The sequence below is a fragment of the Thalassophryne amazonica genome, chromosome 7 (assembly GCF_902500255.1).
Source record: "Thalassophryne amazonica chromosome 7, fThaAma1.1, whole genome shotgun sequence".
Taxonomy (NCBI): Eukaryota; Metazoa; Chordata; class Actinopteri; order Batrachoidiformes; family Batrachoididae; genus Thalassophryne; species Thalassophryne amazonica.
The window spans coordinates 57,794,119-57,810,945 of NC_047109.1; the positions used below are offsets into that span (position 1 = coordinate 57,794,119).

Sequence of the window (16,827 nt, forward strand, 5' to 3'; positions counted from 1 at the left end):
CCGGTAATCAGCCAGAGCATGGGTAGTGTCGCAGCCATATAATACTAATATTTATTTGCATTCCATTTTTTTAACATTATATGCAGTATGCTTTTCATTCTCCATGTAATGTGGAGTTGTATCAGGAACGACATCCAGCATAAAAATCAGATCTGCTGCGGCAACCCTGAGTGAAACAAGGGAGAAGCCAAAGTGACTTACTATATTCAAAATGCTTTCCAAAATAATAATAATAAAAAAAAGACAAATATGAAATCTGAACACAAAGTTTCATTCATTTGCAGGATAGTCTTCAAACTGGTAGCAATATTAAATAATATACGAGGTCTGTCCAAAAAGTAACGGACCTTTTTATTTTTTTCAAAAACTATATGGATTTGAATCATGTGTGATTGCATCAGCCAAGCTTGAACCTTCGTATGCATGCGTGAGTTTTTTCACACCTGTCGGTTGCGTCATTCGCCTGTGGGCAGGCTTTGAGTGAGCACTGGTCCACCCCCATGGTCGGATTTTCATTGTCAGAGAAATGTCTGAATGATTTGGAGCTTTGCTGCATCAAATTTTTCCAGAAACTGTGAGAGACAGCCAGGTGGACACCATTCGCTAAATTCAGATGGCTTTCAGGGACGATTTTATGGGGATCACACAGATTGAGGAGTGTTACAGCCGGTTTAAAGACCGCCCACAGCGGCTGAGAGCGCGTCGGACTCCGAGCGGCGATTGACAGGCTGAAACACCCAGATCATTTCCAAACTGAACACTGTGTTGATCCGGGACGTTGTCTGAAATGGCAGAAGATGTGGACATCAAGACTTTTTCGGCACATTCCACTGTTACAGGAGTTTTTGTCATGGAAAGAGGAGTGGAGGAATGTGCCACCGTGCCGCGAATGGCGCGGCACAAAACCACCTCCGTGTTGGTTTCACAGGTCGGCTTTCAGACGGCTTTCGGTGGCTTTTCAGTCGTGTGACTATCCGAGAAATTGTGGATTAGCTGGACATGCCAGAACATGTCCTGTGAGGCTTCATCACGGCGTTGCTTTGCGCCATGCGGCTCCGTCCCGACGCGTGAATTCCTGTGGTTTTGTCCCGCGCCATTCGCGGCTCTGTGGCGCATTCCTCCAAACCAAACCAAACCAAAATCACCAAAATAAAACAGGAAATCTTCACTACAACACAAAATAGAAATATAACCATAATAAAATAACCAAGAGTAAATTAGTACAGCCAGACTACAGGAAACAAAACTGCAAACAATAAAAATAAGCAAAGACAGGTGAGGGTAAAACAGTCAAACAGATATGAGGGTTCACAGACATGAATCAATGCAGACAAACCCACAGATGCAAAAACCAAGATGCCAGAGAACAACCCACAAGGAGGACAACCTGACAGAGGACACAGAAGGACCCACGGAGAATACAGAAAGAGATGTGTACAGCAGACATATGAACACAATGAACTCACAGGAACCAACAGAACTAATACAATCCCACAAACATAACATGCAAACAAGGACGGCACAGTGCACAACCACAACAAAAATAATATTTTTGGCACCACAATAATTTTATTCCTTAGCATTTAAATAAGGGATTTATAGTATGATATTGCCAACATAATAAATTTGTGCTGTCTGGAAGCAATTTAAAACTTCTCCCCCTGAAAGGGAGAATATCAGTGATCAGACGCCATGACCTACATGTGGTAGAGGCATCAGTTCATGTGGGGGTCCTCCCAAAACGTGCACAGAAATGGTAGGAAACAACAAGAGAAATAACAAGAGGCAGAAAAATGCTCCAAACAGCTTATTTATGTATAATCTAAATGTTTCTCATAATTTGGAAAAACTTACAGAGAAATAAACACTTCTAAATCTAAAACCCTGCTATTGAAACCAGGTAGCACCTCTGAAGTGATTTACAAGACATCTTATGGATGTTAGCATAGACGACCCAGAAACGTGCATACAGCAAGTGGCTGTTCTGTGTGTGGGGGTTTGGCTGGACAAGGTTGGGTTTGTTTTGTTTATTTCCTTCCCAGGTGATTTGGGGCTGTTCTCTGAGGAAAATGTGCTGGCAGAAGAGTCTCTCTCCTCTGTTACGATGATTGGCTGCACCTGTTGCATTCTCGTGAGGCTCTCTATTAGGACAATCCACGACACCTGTGATGTTCACTGTGCAGATCTGAGGACTTCCAGCTGGTACCAATGTAGTGATGAAGAACACATTTAAACCAGCAGTGAGTTGGATAAGATTGCCGAGAATACGACCTTGTGACGACTGTGTGGGGACGCTGAGGGCCGTTTCAGAGTCTGACATCGCGCCTGTGAAGGGAGGACGAGGGTGAGAGGCAAACGTTGTCAGCACACGACAGAGGTGAATATTCTGAAAGGTTTATCCGTGAATGTAAATTGGCGTTTATACGCAGCTATAAGTAATTATTGGTGGAAATTGTGTGTTGTGCTCCTCACAGCAGTGGCGTGCGGATTAATGATCCTCCACTGGCTGTGAGCAGCAGCCTCTTTGAACTAAGTTTTGAAACCAGACCTAAACGTGTAGCTGATAAGTTTGCCTCTAAACAATATTTCGTAGTAATAAGTGTTGAATAATCTCCTTCGCAGAGTACAGTCTGGGAAAGTCACCTGGGGGGGGGGGTGTTGGCGGAACTCCTGAGTCCTGAACGTTCGGACTCCGACTGTTGAGAGGCTGAGAGAGCGCGCTGCCTTTTCACCTCACCAGAACTATAATTATTTAGTATTTCATGTATAGCACAAAGGGAGAAAAATAAATGTGTTTTCTTTTTGGAACTGCTTCTGATTATTTCATGCTGGGTTCAGTCAGATACTGGACCGCTCCTCAATCCGCGTCTAATCCATAACAGAATTCTCCGGCCAAACCAATATGGACCCAGCGGCAGAAGCAGTTCCATTTCAGGAGAAAGTCCAGAGGCACCTGGAGATGAAAACAAATGCCGTGGTTCAGCGATTGCTGAACCTCCGACAGGGGCGACGAAGCGCAGCTGATTATCCTGTGGATTTTCGAATCTTTTCTGCTCAGTCTGGTTGGAACGCTGCTGCTTTGAGGGGGGTGTTTGTAGACGGGTTGAATGACTCCCTGAAAGATGAGCTAGCCGTCCGTGATGAACCGAAGGATTTAGATGAGTTAATATCCTTGGTTATTCGTCTAGACGATCGGATTAAGGAGCGTGGACGAGAGAGAGGGCGAGTGTCCGAGCGGGGTGTTTTGTCTCGGGGTTTTCCCCGACATACGTCCGGACCGCCTCTTCTTTGTTCCTCTGAGACTCCTCCGACGGAACCTCTAGCTCCTCTAGTGGACGAGCCAATGCAACTTGGAAGGGTCAGAACAGCCATATTGCCCCGGTCAAACGAGCGTCAGGAGACAGCATCATAACATGGCTCCAGGTGTTTTATGGACATTTTTGTGGGATATAAATGGGAGTTTTTGTAAACCAGGTTTTGTGTATAGCACTTGAGGTAGTTCTGGTGGGGTGAACAGGCTGGCTGGTCGGAGTTCGTTTGGACTCAGGTAAGCGTGTGGTTTTTTTTATTGTTTATAGGTTATTTAATTTTTGTTGGCGGAAAGGGTCGTTTATTTTGTTGGTTTTATTTCCCTGTCCCCTAACCCCAGCCTCACACACTTCTGGCCGTTCGTCTTGGTGTTGTGGGGTGGTGCAGGTTGGTTGCTGGGCATTCCCATGAGGACCTCTGCACCTGGGGGGGGGTCCAGGGCTCTTTTCTTAGATTTAGTTGTTTCCCGGTTCCCTCTCCAGCCTCAGCGTTGCCTCTGACCGTTCGCCATTAGGCATTGCTGAGGTGTCAGGCAGTGGGGATATACTCCAGTCGGAGCGGTGGGGCCGATCAGTGCCGTACGCCTTTTCCAATGCCACCCCTCACGAGGAGGCGAGAGAGCACGCCGCCTTTTCACCTCACCAGAACTATAATTATTAGTATTTCATGTATAGCACAAAGGGAGAAAAATAAATGTGTTTTCTTTTGGAACTGCTTCTGATTATTTCATGCTGGGTTCAGTCAGATACTGGACCGCTCCTCATCCGCGTCTAATCCATAACAAGTGCGTCAAGGTCAAAGGTAATCTCAAAGCCTCACCTAGATGCGTACAAACACTTCCTCCTGTAGATGTCATTAGAAGGAAAATATTCTATATGGAATTCCTCCAGGGAAATATGTTCTCTTCGTTAGAATGGGCTGTAATTTTGTAGAAATTACAAAAAAAAAAAAAAAAAAAACCTACATTATAATGTTTGGACTAAATTTTGTTAGTTTTATCAAATTTGAAAGGCTGCACAGCTTTTATGAAGATTATAATCAGATAAATAAGGAAATATGTATTTTCATATATCACAATAATTCCATGCAAAAATACATTGGTTCACTGGGGATCAGAAGAATAAGGTGTCTCACACATTGGTCGTGGCCTCGACCTGTGCTGTAGGGTGGCAAAGAAAAATTAGTCTTGGCTAAGGCAGTGGATTGGCGTGACTATACAGCACAAACTAAAACAAAAATCTATGCTGGAAGATCAGCTTCTGCTTCATTAAAATATATTATAATTTTACTGCTCAATAGCACAAAATGACCGAAATATATCTGTGAGAGGTTGATCTCTTCATGGATCAATACCAATTATTCAACTATTACCTCACCGGGTGATGAGACCCCTGGCTTGAAAAGCTCAATATTCAGCCACTTCAGCCCATCACTCCCACCACAACACCCTCAGTTTCTGTGCATAGCACTCAAAAATACAGTGTGGTGTGTGCAGCACTCTGACACCAACCAATTGTCAGTTATGAAAATGAAGCAAACAACACTCTTACAGCATTTTGCATCATGATGCCACCTCTGCACCAGACATTTCTGTTGGATCTCTCACTTCATTAAGTGGCTCTGTTGTGAGATTGTGACTGTATTTGCGCCAGCTACACAAACTATCACTCATTTGTACAGGCAAAGTTGGTTGTGGTGTCAAGCTTGAACAGGAGATAAGATTTATCTGTTTCCATATTTAGAACTAATTACTTATGCCGTTTTAATGATCTTATTATGAAGACTATCCTATTCTTACAAATGACTACAACACCGATTTATTTCAAACATGTGTTTAATAACACACCTACGACCTATGAAAATTGAAATAAAATAACACATTAAGATGCTTTCTGTTTTGCAGTTTCACAGTCACCAAAGACAACAAAGCATCATTTGTATTTAATTGATACAGTTGAACATTTTGCTCATTTTCACCATGTTTTCTAGACAACTCTTTTTACTAGTTTGACTGGTCCTGCAACTTATATTTCAAAGAGACATATTTGACAAAGAAATACTGCATCATCCTCTATGGCCACAAGTTGGGATCATCTACATGTGTGACAAGCTGCTCCTGTATACCGCCGTGAATGAGGAACTGTCTGATCCACACTCTGGAGCAGAAGGTGACAGTAATGCACCATTAAGCTGGATGCCAACTGCCATAAAACAGAAAGAATACGAGGTCTGTCAATAAAGTAACGGTCCTTTTTATTTTTTTCAAAAACTATATGGATTTCATTCATATGTTTTTACGTCAGACAAGCTTGAACCCTCGTGCGCATGCGTGAGTTTTTCCACGCCTGTCGGTGACGTCATTCGCCTGTGAGTATAAAACAGGAAAGGGATATAAAAAGATGTCCAAGGGACTGAGAATGCCAATCATCAGTGGTCAAACTCTAATTAAGAAGTAGAAAATGAGGGATTCTGTTGGAACCAAACCATGGTCAGGTAAACCAAAAAATATTTCAGCAACAACTGCAGGGAAAATTGTTCAGGATGCAAACCCACAAATAACTTCAGCTGAAATACAGGACTCTAAAAAAAAGTGGTGTGGCTATTTCAAAATGCACAATAAGGAGGCACTTGAAGAAAAATGGGCTGCATGGTTAACCCAGTCTCATGGCATGTCGTGATTCAGCAGCACAAATATACATTAATCTACTGGTTCGTGATATTGTCAAGAAAACACCCCATTTTCATCATGGCAGCACAAATTCATTCTAATACATTCTGTGATGGCTGCACGAAATTAAAAGTGAAGTGGGGGGTTGGGGTGGTTATGGTTAGGGTTGGGGGAAGGAGTAGGGTTAGGTTATGGTTAACGTTAGGGTTGGGGGTAGGAGTAGGGTTAGTAAACGAAAATTTGAATAATTTTGTGGCGGGAGCACAAAAAAAAAACCAACAAAAAAAATGTGAGACTGGGCTGGCATGGTCGAGTCGCCAGAAGAAAGCCATTACTATGCAAAATGTCACAAAGTGTCCCGTTTACAATACGCCAAACAGCACAGAGAACAAAGCCATTTGGAGTGATGAAACCAACATTAAAATTTTTGGCCACAACCATAAATGCTACATTTGGAGAGGAGTCAACGAGGCCTATGATGAAAGGTATACCCTTCTTTCTGTGAAGCATGGACGTGGATAGCTGATGTTTTGGGGATATGTGAGCGACTAAGGCACAGGAAACCTGGTTAAAATTGATGGCAGGATGAATACAGCATGTTATCATAAAATACTGGAGGAAAATTTTCAGTCATCAGCCTGGAAGCTGCACATGGGACATACTCGATCCAAAACACAAGACCAAGTTGACCTGTCATTACAGCAGAATAAAATGAAGGTTCTGGAGTGGTCGTCTTAGTCTCCTGACCTCAATATCATTGAGCCACTCTGGAGAGATCTCAAATGTGCAGTTTATGCAAGACAGCCCTGAAATTTACAGGAACTGGAGGATTTCTCATCAGAGAAAGTAAAGAGCCTTGTCCATAACTACCACAAAAGACTTCAAGCTGTCATTACGAAAGGGGGCAATGCACGATATTAAGAACTTGGTTTGTAAGCTATTGATCAGGGTCATTTGGGTAGTTTCTGTTGTCATTATGATTTGAAAAGAGTAAACACATTTGTTTGAAAATAAATGAGTTCACATAACCACTAACTATGAGCGAAAAAAAGTTTTTTGTGTTATCATTCATATTCTCTGAAAAATGGCCAAAAAAATCAAAAATTCTGCCGGGGTATGTAAACGTTTGAGTAAAACTCTACATCTAATGGCCAAGTCCAAGAAATCATTAAAAGACTACAGGACAATCGTAAACCCAGACTCTCCAATTCTTCACTGAGCTTCTCAAGTGCTGCAATCAGGGCATCCATTGATTCTGCAAAGATTACAGCATCCTCCATTAAGTCAAGGTCAGTAAACCTTTCCTCACCAACAAAAGCACCTAACCCTCTAGTTTCCCCAACCCTACCCAACACCCAGTCCATGCATTATTGAGCAGTGTAGAAGCCAGAACACATCCCTATGGAACAGTCTTCACTGGGAAAAACTCTCAGTCTCTGCCTCCACACAGCACTCAGAGAATCTGTGTATAGGCTGGCTATGATGCCCAGTAGCTTCTTGGGGATCCCACAAATTTTCAGGATATTCCAAAGGGCAGTCCAATCAATCAACTGTGAAAAGCAACACAGGCTTGGAAGAAGCACTATCAATGTTCACGTTTGTGTTCTATGAATACTCATGGAGGTAGATTGTAGTCGATGTTTGACTTCAGCATGCAGACTGAAAAGTGGATGCAGACCATTCCAAACACAGACTGCATTCCAAATGCAGGCTGTAGTGTGCTGGAATGGACTCTGCCGTGGGAACAGGCCCACTGATGTCATAAGACATGCTGAATGATCCCTGCCTGTGTGAATAAGTGCCTGTGTGGACTTATCAAATGCATCTTCTTTATTTATGTTATGTTGTTTTTAATTTTGTGTTTTCTGTTTCTTCAGCTATGTAAAACTTTCCAAAAAGCTTCTGTTATAATGGTCTAAGCAAAGGGTCACCCCTTTGAGTCTGGTCTGCTGGAGGTTTCTTCCTCAAATCATCAGAGGGAGTTTTTCCTTACCGCTGTCACCTGTGTGTTTTCTCTAGGGGTTGGTAAGGTTAGACCTTACTTGTGTAAAGCACCTTGAGGCAGCTTTGTTGTGATTTGGTGCTATATAAATGAAATAAATTTAAACTAAAGCTGACTTCTTGGCGTGAAGCTAGACTGTTCCAATTGTTGAGCAGAAATTACTTGCAAATGAGTCTTGTTAAGATCAGTGTAATATCCCGATAGTTGTTACAATCTATGCGATCACTCTTCTAGACTTCTAGACTGGGATAATATGTCCTTCCTGGTAGTCTGTAGGGATGATGCCAGCCTAGACTGAAACAAAGAATGTTTCCAATGACAGGAAAACAGCATCTCCACCCACCTGGAGGAGCTCAGCTCCAATGCAGATCCCTGGAGCATTCCCTGCCCTCAGCTGTTTCACGGCTTTTCACAGCTCACCAACATTTGACCCTGACCCTGGAACTCTGACCCTGAAGATGTCTAACATCCCAACAGGGCAATCAACCCTATGCAACTGTTCATAATAGTTGGCCCAAAGTGATAGTATAGCAGCAGGATGAAATCATCTCCCACCATAACTGCAGTGGGATGAGGTGTGCGTTTTGCAGGAACAAAGTGCTTAAATTCTTCTGTAAGCAGGTCCAGGGTCACTGGACCTCAGATGGTGTGTCACTTTATCACAAATTCCTCTAACAAATGTCTCCTTGTCCACTCACAGGCCCATAACAACCTGCTTTCTAAGGGCCCTGTCTCACTGGCGTTTAGGAGGATTTGCATATGGATTGAGCACAAAATTGGCCCATATTCGCCAAACATCCGCAATATCCGTGTAACATGCCTGTATGAGTCGGCCGTCATCTGAACACGCCCATGATCATCCGCAGAGGCACGCGTGTCCGCAGCCAGGATTTTTGAGCTGTTCAAAAATCTGAATGCGGATGACATCCGCCTTACATACTCCAAATATACTCAATTCATACACAATACATACTCACTCTATGTGCTGTATATCTGCCGTCAACCACAACTGACGGGGATTTGCGGCTTGGCAGCGGACAGGAACAGTGTGTAAAACAGATATATATCGTGCCCATCATGTCCACATCACAAACTAAAATATGATGTAGCAAATGCATACAGATTGGCCACGAACAAAGTGTTTTTATTACATCTGCTTTGCAGCTGATTTGCGGACAATCTGTGAATGCATAACAAACACATCACATAAACCCAAAGTACTATATGTGGCAGAAAGCGACATACCTGCCAGTCAGTGCCGGTCCGGCTGTGTAGATCCACAAAGACGTAATAGCTGCTGCAATCCAGGACTTTTATTTAACACCAACAAAAGGAAGAGTTGCTGTTTACCCACAACTCACTCAAAAAAAAAAAAAACACTGTCTCACACCCCTAGCGGCTTCCCCCTCCCGCTCCCCAAACTCATGAACAGTTAACCCTCGCATGACAAAATGAACACTGACTCTGTGATCAACTTGTCCAAGTCCAGCAAATGCTCCAGAGGCTGTATTTTTGTGTGAAAAGTGATGCCGAAAGGAGCAAGTGCGCTTCTTTTATGACCGCCATGCAGATGCCGTGCACACGCAACACGTGCGCGATGCATTCATAATACACCCGTAATACTGCCGTGATAATCTCAATGTGCTGGATCAGTTTCCTCACTACATGTGTTATATAACCGTGATTATTCATCATATATTCGCTATATATTATTAATATATCCGTAATTCATACTGGGACATTTGTCATTTTTGGCCATTTTTGTTGAGGACGACAACGAATGCCCACAATTTGTATACTCAATTCATGCGCAATTAATCCTCTCCCCAGAGTGACAGGGCCCTTAGTTCCCTGTAGAGCCTAAAATTTCCAACAAGCTGTGCACTATGACTCCTCTGGATGATATTTAGAGTGCAAAAGTGTAAAACGGATGGAAGAAAAATGCACGGACTGTACCTTAAATCCACTCTAGTGTTAATAGCCATGCAATGAGACAAATAATGAATGTCACATGACAAAGAACCCACCAATCAAATAGCAAGGATCTATTCAGGTCATCTAATACTGTGTAGGGAGATGCACAGTGTTAGCTAAACCATTTCCTACATGCTGTTGAGATTGTAACACTGAAACACCACTTCAAATGTACCAAATTAGTGAGTGTAAACCTATTCTTCTGCCCATATTTCAAAAACACATAAAGTGACATAGTGAACTGTGACCAGGATAGGCGTTGTGTTTTAATAAAGTGCAATGTTTTGAAATCATCAATTGGCAATATTGCTTCAGAAATACCCAAATAAAGTGAAAGATGCCTGTCTTGGTGTATGTTTATGACCTTATCTGTTTTATTTAGATCTGCTCTGTGTTTACACCATTTTTTTTATAGAGAAAGAATATCTCCTCTTCCCTTTCAGTGAACCTACTACGTGACTCCTATCAAAGGCCTTAATCCCTTAATTTCACAGACTAAAATGAATCCACTTCAGCCGTGAAGGAGATGTGTAAGATGAGAGGAGGGGAAGACAGAGAACAAAGTGTGTGTGTTTGTGTGTGAGGAATAGAGGGGAAGAGATGGAGGAGAGAGAGAGAGAAGAGCGAGAGTATTCTCACCTATCAGATCATTCACCCAGCCCTCGCACGGCACGTCCTAGGATCCCCATTGCTCACCCAAAGTGTCCACACGGCGTCACTGTTGCTGCACTGCTAGGGCCTTGAATCCGCCCCCAACTCCACCACACAGGAAACAAGGTTACTGCCCAAGAGATGTCACTTCCGAAACACCCACTCCCGCTCGCTTGCTCGCACTCTCACGCCCCCAGCCTATTGCCATGACAACCGAGAAAAGAATAGAATATAAGTGAGTGTTAAAGAGACAGAGGGATCAGAGAGGCAGGGAAAAACGAGAGACAGAGAGTTGGGTTGGGGGACAGAGAGGGGAAGTGGGGAAGCATGAAGAAGAGGAGAGGGAGGAGAGGATAGACAGAGAGAGGGCTGAATGAGTGGGTGGGGAAAGAATGGACGACAGAGGAGGAGATGAGAGAGTGAGAGAGGAGGCATGCAGTGGGTGTGATTGGAGGGAAAGGAAGCGAAGAGAAGTTGATGCTGTGAACGCTATGAAAAGGGAAAGAGAGGAATGAAGTGATGAGAGTGGGAAGGAGGAAAGGAAAGAAGGAAGGAAAGAGGACACTTTTTTGGGAATACGGAGCCCACATCTTGTTCCCATAGCAACACAGCCATCCATGAAATACTGACTTGAACTCCCTCCTCTCTTTCTCTTACTCTCTCTCTCTCTCTCTCTCTCTCTCTCTCTCTCTCTGTTTGTCTCTCCATCCCTCCCTCTCATCTTTTCTCTTTCCATCTCAAACTATATATACGCACACTGTGAGCACAAGTTGACACTGAGTGTGGATGCAGCAATCCGGGCTCTGCATCAATGTCAGACCTGTCACAAGGTACTAGATAGACCATATACCACCAGATATACCATATATCATGCTACTCCACAGGTATTAATCTGTGTTTGGGAAATTATCTTACTCAGAAAGAGGAAATCAGCGTGCCCAGCTATCGATGTCAGCGCTTAACATGAGCCGATTTCATAGATAAAATCAAAATGTGATGACCCTAAAGTGGGTGGGACAGGTTGATGTGGCTAACATCTCGCCATGAATTCAAATGAAGTCCAACTTTCTGCACTAACTCCTGGCAGCCTCTTCTTGTAACCCCCTTCAGGCTCCCCACCCATCTTTCCCCTCCTCCTTCTGCCCATCTGTTTCTCATCCCCTCTTCCACCTCTCTCTGGCTCCCTCTCTGGCTCCCTCTTTCGTCCTCTCTCTCTGGCTCCTCTTCCTAAACGTGGCCTCTAGTCTTGACCTCACTGTAAGCTTTCATCTCAGTCACCGCTGATTCTGTCCATCCTGTCACTCTAAAAAACATCCACATGATCATCTCCTTCTTTAAACACATTTTGACAAAAGCAAGAGCTGAAGTAAAACAATTGCTAAAATCCAATCAGGTCCATAAGTAGCTGAACAATGACATCATTTGTGTGATTTTTGCCTCTGTACACCACCACAATGGTGAAAATGAAAGAATCAATATATGATTATAGCGTAGTCTTTCAGCTTTAATTCAAGGGGTGTAGCAAAAACATTGTATTAACCTTTAAGGATTCTAACCAGTTTTATGTATTGAAAAAGTACTAAAATTTTCCATTAAGTAATTGGACAAACTAAATATAATAAGTAATAAGATCCACACAGGCAATGAGGCCCATTTGTACTTGTGCTTGTTCCTGGATTTCTTAGCATGAAGCAGATGGGGTTATTCATATAAATCATCACTTTTACATGCTGTTTTCTTTAAACAAGTCAGAGGATGGAGACAAGAGCATTTCCAAGTCACTGAATATCTCTTGGGCTTCATTTACATCAATCTTTAAGAAATACAAACAGTAGTGTTAATATGGCAGGTGCAGGTAGTTCTTAAAAACTGAGTGACTGCACAAGAACAAGACAAGTAAGGGAAGCCACCAAGACACCCATGATAACTCTGAAGGACTTGTGGCTATGACTGTAGAAACTGTACATTATACAAGTTTTGTCTACCAAGCATTATTATAACAAGCATTATGATAGACTATTTGTATATTTTAAAATAGCTTGTATGTATTAATACTTCCAAATCTGAAGTACATGTCAAATTGTAGTGTTGTTTGTTTGCCATCCTGGTGTTTTAAATGCACTGTATCATTTTTACTTGAGGCCATCAAATATGGTATTGCAAAGGCGTTGCGTCCGTCTGTCTGTCTGTCTGTGCTCAGCGTAAGTCCAGTCCTATTACTGCCAGAGTCTTCAAATTCACAGGGAACATTCTTGGGACAAAGACCTTGGACAAGTTTAAAGATGGGTAATCTTGAACTATTTTAAGAGGCTAAAAAGTCACATTCTGTTTCATATTTTTATGCAATGAATCATGCAAAACTGTTTTGTTGTTGTTGTTGTTGTTGTTTTTTGAGGTGCAGGGGTGACAGCCAATCAGAGTAGAGCGGCACCATGACATCACTCTCTGGGGCTCCAAAATTGCTTAATTTAATATAACATGTACATATATTATGTACAAGCTACCGACAAATAAACACTTCTAAAACTGAAAATGCTGCTTTTGAAACAGTTGACACCTCTGAAGTGATTTACAAGACATTTCGCGGACATTAGCATGGTGATGTCACTGGCTGGTCTAGCTAGCTGCTAACTACAGTTCGTCTGTCATATATTATGTAAAACCGAAAACACCGTTTTTATAACCTGATAACACTTCTGGAGTGACTTACAAAACATCTCTCGGACGTCAGCGTGCACGCTAACTTCCGCCCTAATGAAAAGCTCAAGTATGCGCACACGCACACCCTGCTGTAGACATTGTTAAAACATGAATAAAATATTGTTTATGATTGACTGATTGATTGATAGATTGCTTGAGTTTATTCTGCAACATCAATAGGGCACTGCAGTCTCATTTGAACCCTGAGGGATTTCACGGGATTTGACCATTTATGGGGACAGCCCCTGCCGTTGTGCAATGTGCTGTGCTGCATTCTCTCCCCTGCCAACTGCCTTGACATCTTTGTGTTTTCCTTTGTCACAGACCGAACAGTCCCCCCTAAAAATCGGCCCTCCCTGCCTTCACTGTGCATGCGTCATTTCGGTGCGTTGGCAGTATTTCACCGGTTATCACCTCGTTTCTGCTTAAAACTGTACTCCAGTCATCATCTATCTCAGCAACAGATATCTGAAGCTTTTGTACAACAATCATTTCCACATAAATTCAGCATTATTTCATGATAAAAGATGGAGGGAGCGAATAGAGCGCAGAAGCAATAACGAGCTGCTCCTCCTGCATTCACTGCACCTCCACCATTTCAAAGCATCACCGATTATTGTAGTAGAGAAGCTTGACTCTCTCGCGAGGACGTTTCGCTTCAAATCGCAGAAGCTTCATCAGTTAAAATTCTTGCTCTGGTAGTCTGACTTCTGTCTTGACTCTTGCAGAGAAGAATAAAACAGAAGCCACAAAAGCTGGAGTTTTAAACCTAACCCGTCCTCTCCTACCGAGAGGCTGACTGCTATAGGCTGGTGACTAAACAATAGCTCTAATTAGCACCTATTGTGTCAGTTTTCCTGACATCTGATAGAATACACTACATTGCTCTGTTTGTAACTAGGGATCCTGTCCTTAGGGTGAACTAATTTCTGTCTCAAGGTGTTAACCGGTTTAAAGTAAACTGGGATTTTGTGCTGTCTGAAGATCCTCTGTAGGTTTTCCCCTACTCCTGCTAAATAAGGGAGAGACACTCCTCTTCTTCTTGTCTCTGTCTCCTGTCTATCTGGTCTCTTTGTTTTCTGGGACTTCTGCACTTTGTCCAGGGACCATCATGGGTACCCACCCACGATGTCAGGAAAACTGTAATGAACACTACATAGGTGAGACTAAGCAACCCTTGCACAAAAGGCTATACCAGCACCGCAGAGAGGGCGCAAATGGACCTCAGTCTGCAGTTCATCTCCACCTTAAAGACACTAACCACATGTTTGAGGACAAGAAAGTTAAAATCTTAGCCAGAGAGAAGAAATGGTTTGAGAGAGGGGTCAAAGAGGCATTCTATGTGAAACGGTTGAAACCCAGCCTTAACCGGGGAGGGGGTCTGAGACACGATTTGTCCCCTGTTTACAATGGGGTACTCAGGTCAAAGCAGTTTCAGTCTTTTGTTCATGTTAATGAGTCATTCACGTCATCAGGAGAGTCGTCAAGGGAGCCATCAGGAGAGGCTTCCGTCCCATCATTAGGAGGGACAGCTGCCCTGTCATTAGGAGGGTGCTTACTAGAGCACAATAGGTGCTAATTAGAGCTATTGTTTAGTCACCAGCCTATAGCAGTCGGCCTCTCGGTAGGAGGGGACGGGTTAGGTTTAAAACTCCAGCTTTTGTGGCTTCTGTTTTATTCTTCTCTACAAGCGTCAAGACAGAAGTCAGACTACCAGAGCAAGAATTTTAGCTGAGGAAGCTTCTGCGATTTGAAGTGAAACGTCCTCGCGTCAAGTAACCCAGTCCAGTTGAAGATTCAAGCTTCTCTACTATGGAAACCACCTGGACAACTGAGAGCCTACACAGAAACATCACCGATTATTGCCTCATTTCTGCTTAAAACTGACTTTAGAATGATTTAAGAGGTTTTACTTTGTCATCTGATGGTTAATAATCACATTATTCCCGTTGATCGCTTTGGGTGAAGAAAATCCATCTCAGACGAGCTGCTATGGTCCCAAATGACGCATGTGCAGTGGAGATAGGGCGGACCAATTTTTAGGGGGAGGGGGGGACTGTTCAGTCTGCGACACCGGGTCATAAACAAACCACAACACATCCACTTTCCTATCGCATCATCCCTTTTTCTTTGCATTTTCACTTTGTTTCCATGTGATTTGCCCAAAAACTCAGAGAAAATGGTGTGTTTTGTCCCGGAAGTACAGAAATTACGTCATATTTTACCCCTTTGGCGCCCGCTGTCAAACAAGACTGTGCTGCCCAATATAAACATACAGAGGTGAGTGTATCAATGATACATGGATAACACAATAAAGCATAAACGCTTATTTCCATTGTGGTCCTTGTGAAAATATCATGTGACCAAAGATATATATATATAAAGCTGACCTCGTGTGCATGCATGTGTGCATGTCTGTTCGCTATGCACGGCCACAGAAATTAAGCAGTCGACACCAAACTTGGTGACTGGGGACACCAAGGGGGAGGTCACTGGGGCCCTTATGTTGAAAGCCTACGTGTGCGAGCACACACACATACAGTGAGGAAAATAAGTATTTGAATACCCTGCGGTTTTGCAAGTTCTCCCACTTAGAAATCATGGAGGGGTCTGAAATTTTCATCTTAGGTGCACGTCCACTGTGAGAGACATAATCTAAAAAAAAATTCCGGAAATCACAATGTATGATTTTTTAATGATTTAATAATAATGTATTTGTATGTTACTGCTGCAAATAAGTATTTGAACACTTGTGAAAATCAATGTTAATATTTGGTACAGTAGCCTTTGTTTGCAATTACAGAGGTCAAACGTTTCCTGTAGTTTCTCACCAGGTTTGCACACACTGCAGCAGGGATTTTGGTCCACTCCTCCATACAGATCTTCTCCAAATCTTTCAGGTTTGGAGTTTCAGCTCCCTTCAAAGATTTTCTATTGAGTTCAAGTCTGGAGACTGGCCAGGCCACTCCAGGACCTTGAAATGCTTCTTTCGGAGCCCCTACTTAGTTGCCCTGGCTGTGTGTTTGGGGTCATTGTTATGCTGGAAGACCCAGCCATGACCCATCTTCAGTGCTCTTACTGAGGGAAGGAGGTTCTTTGCCAAAATCTCGCAATACATGACCCCATCCATCCTCCCTTCAATACGGTGCAGTCATCCTGTCCCCTTTGCAGAAGAGCACCCCCAGAGCATGATGTTTCCACCCCCATGCTTCACGGTTGGGATGGTTTTCTTGGGGTTGTTCTCATCCTTTAAACATGGTAAGTGGAGTTGATTCCAAAAAGCTCTATTTTGGTCTCATCTGACCACATGACCTTCTCCCATGTCTCCTCTGGATCATCCAGATGGTCAGTGGTGAACTTCAAACGGGCCTGAACATGTGCTGGCTTGAGCAGGGGGACCTTGCTGCCCTGCAGGATTTTAAACCATGACAGCATCATGTGTTATTAATGTAATCTTTGTGACTGTGGTCCCAGGTCTCTTCAGGTCATTGACCAGGTCTTCCTGTGTAGTTCTGAGCTTTCT

At 43.1% G+C, this 16,827-nt stretch overlaps 1 protein-coding gene across 11 annotated transcripts in view; it reads right to left on the reverse strand.

Moving 5' to 3' along the window:
- syngap1b (synaptic Ras GTPase activating protein 1b) overlaps positions 1–16,827 on the reverse strand; it is a 640,555-nt gene that overhangs the window by 482,368 nt on the left and 141,360 nt on the right. The window contains exon 2 of one of the 11 annotated variants that reach the window (XM_034174264.1): positions 10,593–10,802. The exons of 9 other annotated variants lie outside the window; for them this stretch is intronic. The gene's annotated coding sequence lies outside the window, so the exon portion shown is untranslated. Of the gene's footprint in view, positions 1–10,592; positions 11,243–16,827 lie in introns of those variants that run through there. One more of the 11 variants, XM_034174263.1, reaches the window with a different exon arrangement.